Here is a 10,890-nt window from a genome sequence, read left to right on the forward strand (position 1 = left end):
TTGGGTTTTTTTTTTTTAATTTTCTTATTTTTACAAGATTTGTCAAAGGGCTACAAGGGATTTGGGGGAGGAGAGGAAGGAATTAAGCAGATACTTTGCTTGATAACACAGACCTCACCGTTCTCAAAAATCAGGTTGTGAACTGTTAATTGCATCTTTTATCTGTTGGCTGGTGTTGATCTTGGAGTTTTGAAAGAACAGGAAAAGCTAAGCCGGTCTTTGAAATTAATAACTAAAGATGACAACCTAAGATGCAAATTTATTATAGCTACCGASAACTAGGGAGAGGGGGATATAGATCCTACAAGTTATTGAGTTTTCAAAGAGTGTTTAGTTTGCTCTTCTAAGGTGAAMTGGTTCAGTGAGAATTGCCTGATTTCTTCAGAGGATGCTGATTTCAGTTGTGGCCACATAACCCTCTCACCAGTGACAATGTTTAATACCAGAGAGCTTGATRCTTTTCCTCTGAAAGTAGGACACAGCTGAGAGTAGGCTGGAGAATTAAGAGCAGCYAGATGGTGTCAAGCTCCTAAATTCTGCCCAGATGTCTTGTGTTGCAATAGCATCCTCTGATCACTCGGTGGTGGACAATAGGGTCATCCTGAAGGACAACAGGGTCATCCAGTGGTCTGTGGTGGAGATCCCTTCAGATATAGCCCTGGGCCCAGCAAAGAGCCTCAGCAATGAGTCACTGGATCACCTGTGTGTGACTTTTGTAAAGGAAATTTGCTGGTGATGCAGGCAGCAGCATCTACACCAGGGGAGCAGCATAAGGGGAGCTGCTGTCTTGTCTTTTCTTGTTGTCTTTTCTTTTTTTATGATCTAAAATGCACCAAACAAAACCTTTTTCAATGCCAGAGATGCCAGACAGCTCCAGACAACACTTTAAGTGCTTGTGCTGTTTGAAGCACGCTGGTAAGTAATGACTTGAAAAGAAAGAGCAGCAGTTTGTGCAGAGTCACACAGGGTTTCACGCTGTGAAAGATCAGCCTGACCTCTTTGCGGTTCTGCACTTTCAGTCCAGGAAATCCCCCTGTGAAAGTTTTAGGTGAGCTCAGTTTTGCAGCCTGTTTTCAACTAGCTCTGAAGTGGAAGCTGAGGGTGTGAAATGCACAGCCCAGATAAGGATTGAAAATTCAGCAGAGCATTGCACTGACCCACAGCTGGGTCTTTAGAACTTGCCTTCCCCCAAATAATTGAGCCTTTTTCTTTCCAAAATGGCAAAATTTACCTTCACCAGCTCTGTTGAGAGGTCTTGAAACCACCCATGTGACAAATCCCTGCTCCAGACATGCACTTATCTCCTTGAACTCCTGCTCTTTCCTTTCCATTGACTAATACCCCATTAAATACTTCCTGATACCATCTCACATCAGGGTTTGTTGTTTTTTTTTTTTATCCCTAAGACAATCCAGGCCCAGCAGGTGCTTCTGCAAGGGTGGGAACAGGTTACAGCTCCATTGTTGTATTCTGGGTAGCAGCAGGAGCTGTTCAGCCTCTGCAGTGCCACAGATACAAAGCTCCTCTGCACTGTAGTTCTGGCACAGCTGTTTTGGCACCTTCCAAACTCTTGGCTGGAGTTGTGCACAAATGATGAGGTTTTGCATCACCTAGATAACAGGTGAAACACAGAGAAAAATGCCCTGGAGCACTACAGTGCACAGAGTCTGTGCTGCTGATCTTGGAAATGCTGTTAAACAGCTCAAATTGCAAGTTGGGTGCATGATGTGTCTTGGAATGTAAATGGCAGAAAGACGTGCTGGTTGTTCCAGTCCATGCCAAAAATCAAGGGTGTGAGTGGAAATCTCTAATATCATCTAATAATTCTGAGTCCTTAGATATCTTCAGGAATGTCAGAGAATTGATGTCATTTGTGAGGCTGTCCATGACTGAGCAGATGGTTGTGGCTGTGCAGTGTCAGGGCCAACTTTCTCAAATGGCTGCTCACATTTCCTGGAGTCATGACACAAAAGCTGAGCGTCCAAGTTGTGACAACTTTTAAAATAATTGCTCTCAAGCTCCTCTGACAGTCTCTGCTTTACCGATCTCTGAAGGTGCAAATACACCCAAATCAGAGACAGGATCTGAGCTTTCTGCCATGTTCATGATGAACTATGAACAGCCCTGTCTTCTGTGAGGGCAAGACATGTAAAATATCAGCTGAAGGAACTGTATTTTCATAGATGAGRGGGACCATTGTTTATCTTTGGSTTTCTCTAATTAAGAATGCCTGCTRYGCTTTCCTTAGAAAAGACTAMTTTCCTTTATTCAATTCTTGCACGAAATGTTTAAAATCAAAGGCCAAATTCTTTATTATTTGTCCATGTGCAGGGCAGAGGCAGGACCATATCTGCATATCTTTTGGCTGTGGATATTTGGTTTGGATGGAAGGGATGTCCTTACTTGCATGTCTCTAAACACTTTTCACTGTTTTTCCACCACAGTCAAACCCTTTTAAAACACAGTATTATTCGATGCACAGCTCTTGCTGCTAAAGTAAACAACTGATTTTTCTGCTTTGCCATCAGATTCCAGGGAAGTACACACTTCCAGGGAGATGTCTAACAAAGCTGTGTCCAGAAGGATTCTTGTCATTGCAATGTCCTACTTTTAGTCTAGACAGATGTAGCAACTGAGTGGRTCTTCCTATGGCTGGGAGGAGACCTTGTCCCTGAACCACCCCTGTTCCCACAGCTGGACTGTCTGAATTCACATCCTGTCTTGCCACCAGCTCTTCATGAAAACCCATCTTTYCAATGTGCCCTAAGATTGAGTTCTCAGTATTTGTAGTAAAGATGGTCAGACATGGGCCTTAAGAAATATCTAAACTTGGAGTGAAAACTGTACAGAGACTTTGGTTTGGAAAGGCAGGATTCCTTCTCCCATTTGTCTTTGCTTATTGGTGAAAAGAGCTGATGCCTCTAACGAGAACTTGAGTTGCTTGATCTGTGATGGGAATGTGATAATTGCCAACTGCTTACCCAAACTGCATCTCATAACTTCAGCTGGGGCAGTGGGGAGGAGTTGGATGGGACTTGTTGTGCTGCATCCCTAACTCTCAAAGGAAAAGGGATGTGATGTCCTCACATGGGAAAGTACCAAGTGCTGATTGATGAGGTATGGCCTTGTGCACATTTACAGGAGGCTGCCAAACATCTTGGGGCCTCATTACAATGCAGGCAAACAAAATATTTTGTTTGGATTTTTACAGCACTGTGTAACGACATTAAACATTAACCATTACAGGTGCTCTTTTTTGCAGGCACAAATGTCCATTTGTGAGAATATGTAATGGAACAAGATTTCTTTCCTACCCCCGCCCCCCCACCTCCCCTTGCTGGCACATTTGTGGAAAGTTATCAATTAATATTCGATGTGATTTGTCCTGTCCTACAGCTGTTAAAGAAAGCAACAGCTTATGGGTTCAACTCAAGGGAAAAATCATTAGAAGGGAGAACTCAAGGTATGCAAAGTTTACATGACCTAGTTTTGAAGCCCATCCTCCGGGCAGTCACGGAAATCTCTGGATGTTAACATGCTGAAATCATAATTGCAGTTCAGAGCCCTTGCATTCCTGTCCCACTACCAGATGGGATMTGAAGAGCCTTGTTAAGTTTGGATCTTACAACGCCCCCAGACTCTGAGGAACTCAAAGCTGACCTTAGTGCTCCTAGGATTGTTTATTTAGAGGGCTGAACTAAGAGTGTTACATGTGGGCCTTTTTATAATCCTTCAAGCTGTAAACCATCATCTGGGAGACTGAGTTGGAGGACAGTGAACMCCTCAGAGCAGCTCTGCARCAGARTAAAGGCTTCAGAAATTGAAGCAAMCCTATTTCTGTGCAGTTGTTCAGGGATGGCAAAATGTCTGGGCCTTGCAGGCCCCCAGATTCTGGAGCCACGTGAGATGGAATCCCTGCCCTGGCCTAACCAGGGTAAGACATGGGGTGTCTCTGACCCACACCTGGTGGGGAGTCAGTGGTGGCTTTGCCATGATTTGTGTTACCTCACTCAGCTGTTTCCTACAGCTGCTTCATCCCAAAACCTCCTGCACCATGGGCTGCAAATGCAACGTGAGTTGGAGCTGGAGTTAACACTCACAGTTCCTGGAGATGATCCCTGGCATGTGGACTCTTCATGAATGGGAACTTGTTCATACATCTCTCAACATCAAGGAGTGAGGGAAAAGGGAAACCAAGACAATAAACGTGAATTTTGACCAAGGATGTGCTAAATTGGATCCTTCTGCCCTCTGAGGTGTGGGGCACCTCTGTAGCTGGGCTGAGGTAGGGACASGYTGCCAACCATATGAGACCACCAAARCTTCCCTGAATTAGCTCAGCTTGTTCAGGTCGCTTTGCCCCTGAATTGAGCTGTGCAGCTTCAGTGAAAGCAGTGTTTGGAAAGCAYCTGTCCTACAGTGGCTTCGTTCCGTGACCACCATGGAAATTGTAGCTTCAGTGAGGTTTTCAAAGGGTGGAATTAACAGTGTGGAGGATAATCTTTGAGGGGAGAAGTTTCCCATGGGGAAATTCAAAGATCCCCTAGACAGACCTACCACACAACCCTGATAGCCTTTTGATTGGGTATTTTGCTTTTTGGTTTGAGAATATGAAGGTCTCACCCAGGCTSTCGTGCAGCTCTCTCCTGGTGTCACAAAAGTTTATGCTCAGCAAGGCACTGCTGCTCTCCTCAGCATTAATAGATYCCAACTGTGGGCTCAAGCAATGTTTATGGAATTAGAGTTCCCCAGAGAGTACTTACTGGATGGATGACAAGACTAGTGGAAATCAAGACACTTTTCTGCTTCACTCCTCTGTAGTGAGTGAATAAATGGGGGAGGATGTAGTAAAATGTGTTACACAGAGACTTACRCGAGAATTACTCACAAATGAAATGAAATGAAATGCTGACCTCTGACTCTGTAGCTTGGCACAGCTCCTCTTGTAGAGGAGACCTTTCCAGGAAAACCTTTTAGCCCTAAAGCTTCATGCCCCCCTCCCTTTTCCCAGCAGAGGATTTAGAAAGTACAAGAGATGCAASAAAACATGGGAACCCAAGGCAGCTTTCATTCCCATCCTCACATGTCATTGCAGACTTTCTTGTAAAAAAAAAAATCCATCCTCATCTTAAACAAACACACAAAAATAAAATCAATCTGTAAAAGAATATGGATTTTGTTGTAGGAGACAGTCAAAGCTCTGATAGATTCTACTCTATGGGTCCTGTCACTATTGGACTTTAGATTCATACAGGGTCAGGCTTTGCTTTCAAGAATYTCTAAGAAACATAAGTTCAATACTTAGGAAACTGAGCTGTCAGGAAAACTTAGCTTGCAGCCTGAGTCTTCAGAAGCTTCCCTGTGGGTGATTGACTGAGGAGTGTGTGGGAGTGAATTAACCATGAAATGTTCCCTGCTGGATATAGGGTAGAGCTGGAAAAGTAGTGACATTCCTGTCACCTTTTCRTCTCACCTCCTGGGTTTCTCAAATGCTTCTGGGCATTTATTTTTTCCCCTCCTCAYTGCTATTCCTATTTAAAGAAAATGTCATCCTCTGGATAGTAAACTGCATTTGGGTGAGAGGAACAACCATGTTGAAGCTGGTCTACCTCAATGAGGGAAATATATGGAGTTCTGTATGCTCTTCCCTTTACTGATGCCAAAATAAATCAGTTCGCTTTGGGGAAGCGATGGGAAYGATCTGCTTGGCTCTAGCTCTGATTTCTGTGGTGACAGCAATCACTGGCCTGGCAAGGCTTCTGATAAAGGGGCTGAAAACAAGTTCATTTTTACAAAAAAACTTCTGGATCAGAAATTAATCACATGCCAGCGTGGTGCTCAGATGTTAGAAAAGAAGCCAGAATTGGTGATTATACTTGAATGCACTTGAGAAATATGTTTGGGCTCTACAACTTATTAACTATATTCATAAACTGATGGGAGGGGAAAAAAATCAAGCAAACAACACTGTCCTTAATCTCATTTAGCAGTCTTTTCAGCAGCTTTGGAAGAAAATTGTACGTGGAATAAAATATGGAAAACTGCATGATAACATAGCCACAAGGTGGTGTGAAAGAAAAATGCATGCAAAACTAAGTTGTAGAAATAACTTCAAATATTAGAATAATCTAGATTATAACCCATTGTAGTTATCTAGATGAATAATTTGCCTGTTTTCTCCATCCTTCCTAATCTTTAATTAAGTTGCGTTCAACTACACCAAGCCAAAGCTGAATTACACCACTCACCGGTGTCCTCTTTTTTTTATAGAACAGAAGTGAATTTGGAGTGAAACTTTGGGTGTGGGGGAGAGGTAATTAGTAACTCTCCTTCAGCACGTGGAATTCATGCCCATGCAAGGCTACACTGAGACAGTGGCACTTCTCCAGCCCCTGTTGACACAGATATCTCWGCACACACCTCGCTGCGGGGTTAGGATGTGCCTTGAGGTGTTGAGGTGTGCTGTTTTAAAAACAATGAGCAAATATGAATTGAAATCAATACTGGAAGTGTCTGAGGCTTGGCTGCCTTGAGAAATCTGACTGCAGGTACATTCACAGTGTGCACACACCCTCCATGACCCTAAMAAGTGTCAGTGAGGTACTTTCCTGCTACCATCCCTCAGATATATGCACAAGCACTGAATGAGAACACTCAGTGGAGTATCTCATTGCTCACAGGACAGTTTATGCATTTTCCTCTCCTTCCCTTGTTCCTCTCACCTCTTGAACYAGAGCTCAGTCATTGACATGTGCATGCAGTGTCCTGTTGCCTGGACTGTCCCCCTCGGTGGCTGTTTAGGGATGCTCAGCTTCCCCAGGAGGCTTCTACAGGCTTCTTCTACAGGTTCCTTGTCCTGAGTGGGAGGGAAGGTTGGGACACAGAAGAGGAATGTGAGAGAGGTGTGGAAGACAGAAACCAGCTCAGCTTTTTCAAAGGATTCTTAAGTGCTCATCATAAAAGCATAGAATGGGGTGGAAGCAACCCTGAAAGTTTATCTTGTCCAAACTCCATCTTCCACTAGACTGGGCTGCTCAGAGCCACAGCCAGCCTAGACTGGATGCTTCCAAGGATGGGACATCCCACAACTTCTCTGGGCAGCCCRGTCCAGTGCCTCCCCACTATGACAGTAAAGAATTTTTTCCTTATGTGCAACCTACATCTACCCATTTTCCGTTTAAAACCCTTGTTCTTTGTCCTGTCACTGCAGGCCCTGACAAAAAAATCTCTTTCTTACAAGCCTGAAAGGCCTCACTGAGGTCTCCATGGAGCCTTCTCCAGACTGAATAACCTCAACTCTCTCAGCCTGTGTTCTGAGGAGAGGGGTTCCAGTGCTGACTATTTCTGTGGACTTCTGGAAGAAGTTTTACATTAGCAGTAAAGTGTGGAAGCCATTTACAATGATAAGGTGGGAAAATCCAACAAGTCTAAAGCTTTAAGAGCTGGTTGCACTTGTGTGTTTGATTTGGTGATGGTTTGATTTGGCTTGGTTTTGGTTTTTAAATAATATATAAGTTTTTTTTTTGTTTTGTTTTGTAGGGTGAAATGTTCTTCTCCCACCCATGCTTCACCCCCCAACCCCTGAGTGGCTTCTCTGGCAGACAAAAGGTCCACAACTAGTGACTGTTCTACAGTCAGACAAATCAGACTCCTGAATGTAGTGTATACCCATGAAATCTTTTTTTTAGGACTTTCCCTACTGAGGAAAGTGTATCAGAGACTTTTTGTAATGCTCATCTTAGTAAATATTTCAATAACCTGGTGTGTATTACAAGAAGAGCCCTTGGAGTTGAAAATTTCTTATCACCTCCTTGCCCTTTCCAGAAATAGATAAACAATATCTCTAGAATGAARAATCCTGATTTCCACATTTTCACTACTCACACTTGTGTTACCAAGTTAAACACAAAATAATGGCAACCTTTTTGATTTAATGAGAACTGAAATCTGTGGCTGTGCCATTTAACTTCTTCCTCAGGATTCAGATTTAGTCAACTGGTGAAACACTTCTGTTTAGCTTTCAAAAAGGCAAAATTGTCTGGCATGAGCTGCCTCTAGGGGAGTCTGAGTTCCAGGTTCACATGGAGGAGGTATGAGAAATTGGATTTTGTAGCATCTGTTGCTCTGTACTTTTCCCACGTGTCTCTCTCATACCTTCCTCTGTCCCTGCATTAATTTGGTGGGTACAGTCCCCTCTCAAAGAAGCAACAAGTGATCAAGAAGAAAATTAGATTTTAAAATTGGAAAGTATTTTAAATGTCCTGCGTTTTAAGTGCCCTGCCATAGTGGTATGTACATCTATGGCTGTGCAGTTTTTGTGGGATTTAATTTTTTTTTWAAGTTCATCTAATATAAATCTTCTATCAAAACATGAAGGCACCAAGTTTTTCTGAAGTCTATTTGTGCAACAGCATTTTGTTCTCTATTTTTTTCTCCAAAGTCCACCACCACTGGTAACAAACTGCAGTGACTCACAGCTTGGGAAAACCCTCCAGTGCCCTTGTTTTCCCTTTTGTCTTGTCACTGTTACACTTGACTGCTTCCCACCTGCAGCCTGCACCTGGGGTCCCATGATTTTGTGTGTGTGCTGCTCAGCACCCTGGCACCCCTTTGCTCCCCTTKTCAGCTCTGCCAGTTTGTGAGCAGTGACCATTCAGAATTGGAAAAAATACACAGAGCTTCCTTTTTGGTGTGATGGGGATGCTGAATGCCTTGAGTCTTTTCTCTGCTCAGGGGACATTTGGAGGCAGCAAGGGTGATTTGATTTTCAGCCCAATGTTCATTCTCTGAACTCCACTAAACTGAAACTCCCTGTTCAGTCACTTCTGTCAGTGTGTCACTTAAAAGATCAGAGTAGAAATAAAGGCAAAAATGGCACTCAGTGAGAAAACTAATTGTAAATGCAGTCAAATTAGTGTAAAATTAGTTGTTTTAGTGGCAGGCTCAGCCTCACTTTCCATTTTGCAGTCTCAGCAYGCTCCAGCTGGGAGCCAGCACAGGGGAGTGGAGTGACACAGCTGGGAACCCCCTCGATCTGTGGCTTTCCCTCCCTGGCACACCGTCACTTATGGCAAAGAAAAAAGAAACAAACCCCAAGCCAGATCCAGATTTGTTTCTTTTTCATTCTTTCCCTGTGGCTACATCAACTGAAGCAAGCGTAGAAGACCTTGGCCAAAACCCACAGCCCAAATCCTGCAGTTTTAGCTATTGTACGAACGAGACAGAAAACTTGATCTTTTGCTTACCTCTGTGCTGAGATCCAAACGTGCTRCTGCAAGGAGCTTTTGCCATGAATGAGGAAGTGCTGGAGTGGGGAGGATGTGAGCAGTGACTCAGAAATTGAGGGGCTGTTTCTCCAGCCAGGCTCCTTTTTACAGAGGAGTAAAAAGACTTGCTGTTGGCTCTTGCTGTASCATGCTCAGTTGACGTAAGAGCTTGCAAGCTACGACTTCACCAACAGTAAAAGCTCAGGAATATTCATCTTTGATTTTTTTTCCCARAATTTAGCTATTTATGATCATGCAGCATTCAGGTATTGCAGTTCTTTCTGKGAGGATTGCCTACCTTTTATCCTATAAAACACTTCTCACTGTTAAGCATTTTGTTGCATGAACATGGTGCTTGAAAATGCTCAGAACAAAGATTTTGCCAATGTCTCTGAAACAACTCCTGTCTCTCAGCTTAAGCAGGCACTCGAGACTTTGCTTAGTTCTTTCTATTAAGGAAATAATTGAAAAACTCTTACCTTACAATTAATCTTGACTGCTGCTCATGTATTTGGTTTCCTGTACAGCTGAGCACAGAGGTTTCCACTTGTAGTTTCTAARCATGCCTTTCCAAACTCTGCAGTGCCAAAAAAAGCTGTTTCTTCTATTTGCTCTGCAGTCAAGCACTGCTTTTCCCCTGGCTCTCTGCTTTTGAKGTGCAGGTACTGAGCAATGTTTGCSCCTTACATTTTCAGCCAGCCGTGGTAGAATTTCTCCTGGAGAGCTCTTGCATCTCTTCCTATTTCTCCTGGAGAGCTCTTGCATCTCCCTGAGCTGTGAACTTGGCTGTGACTCTGCTGTGGCATTTCATAAAGGAWTTTAAGTTTTTCTTTCTRYGGGYATTTGCTGGCAGGAGCGTTGCTTCSCTGGGGTGGGTTTTTTTGCCCATAGTTGYGTAACTGCACAATTCAGCAATTGTAGAAATATATATTAGTTGGATTCTGTTTAATTCTCTTACTTAAACTACTACTAAGTTTCTGGGTAGTCTCTCTTGCATTGAATTGAATCCTTTTGGCATCTCCCTTTGTTTACTTTATAGTTGTATACACACKCTGTTTAATGAACTGTTAGTGTTGAAATTTACATTATACAGACATGCGATAAAAGGCATAACCATWGGTTTGAATTACTATTAAAATGTATTAAATAATACTTTTTCTTAAAAATAAATGATAATACTACAACAGTTCTCATTCATCTCAGCTCCTGGTCTGCTTGGATTAAGTAGAGAGCTTTGCTATTTCATCATGTGGGATGAATTTAAATATTAATATGTAACACTCCTACAAAAAATATTTAAACTCTGAAATAACTCTATTTTTTTTTTTTGTATTATGCTAGAAGCTAAATGATTGAGTAAAGTCTAGAAAATCATGTTTTATTATTCTAGAAAACAAACAAAGCCACCCACACTCTACTTAATGGTTTCAAAAGTAGCACTTGATAAATCAGTCAGCTTTGTGGTAGTGTTTCAGCAATATGTAGTTTCTCACTCAAACAGGGCTGTAATGGAGTTGCTCATTGTCTCCTGTGGCAGTGATAATCCAGAGTATTCCCTGAGGTGCTTCACTTTTGGAAAGCGTTGAATGCCTGATGCAACTCACGTTTAGACAAGTGGAAGACA

The 10,890-nt window shown here is 42.7% G+C and overlaps 1 protein-coding gene across 1 annotated transcript in view; it reads right to left on the bottom strand.

Annotated features, from left to right (window-relative positions):
• The window catches only part of LOC130581026 (V-set domain-containing T-cell activation inhibitor 1-like), a 31,807-nt gene extending 21,717 nt beyond the window's left edge, over positions 1-10,090 (bottom strand). The window contains exons 1-3 of the mRNA XM_057378902.1: positions 9,746-10,090; positions 9,246-9,364; positions 6,723-6,856 (exon numbers count right to left, since the gene is read on the bottom strand). The gene's annotated coding sequence lies outside the window, so the exon portion shown is untranslated. The remainder of the gene's footprint in view (positions 1-6,722; positions 6,857-9,245; positions 9,365-9,745) is intronic.
• Positions 10,091-10,890: the final 800 nt, after the last annotated feature.

The sequence above is a fragment of the Malurus melanocephalus genome, unplaced genomic scaffold (genome assembly GCF_030028575.1).
Source record: "Malurus melanocephalus ecotype Western Australia unplaced genomic scaffold, MMel_1.1 scaffold_379, whole genome shotgun sequence".
Classification (NCBI taxonomy): domain Eukaryota; kingdom Metazoa; phylum Chordata; class Aves; order Passeriformes; family Maluridae; genus Malurus; species Malurus melanocephalus.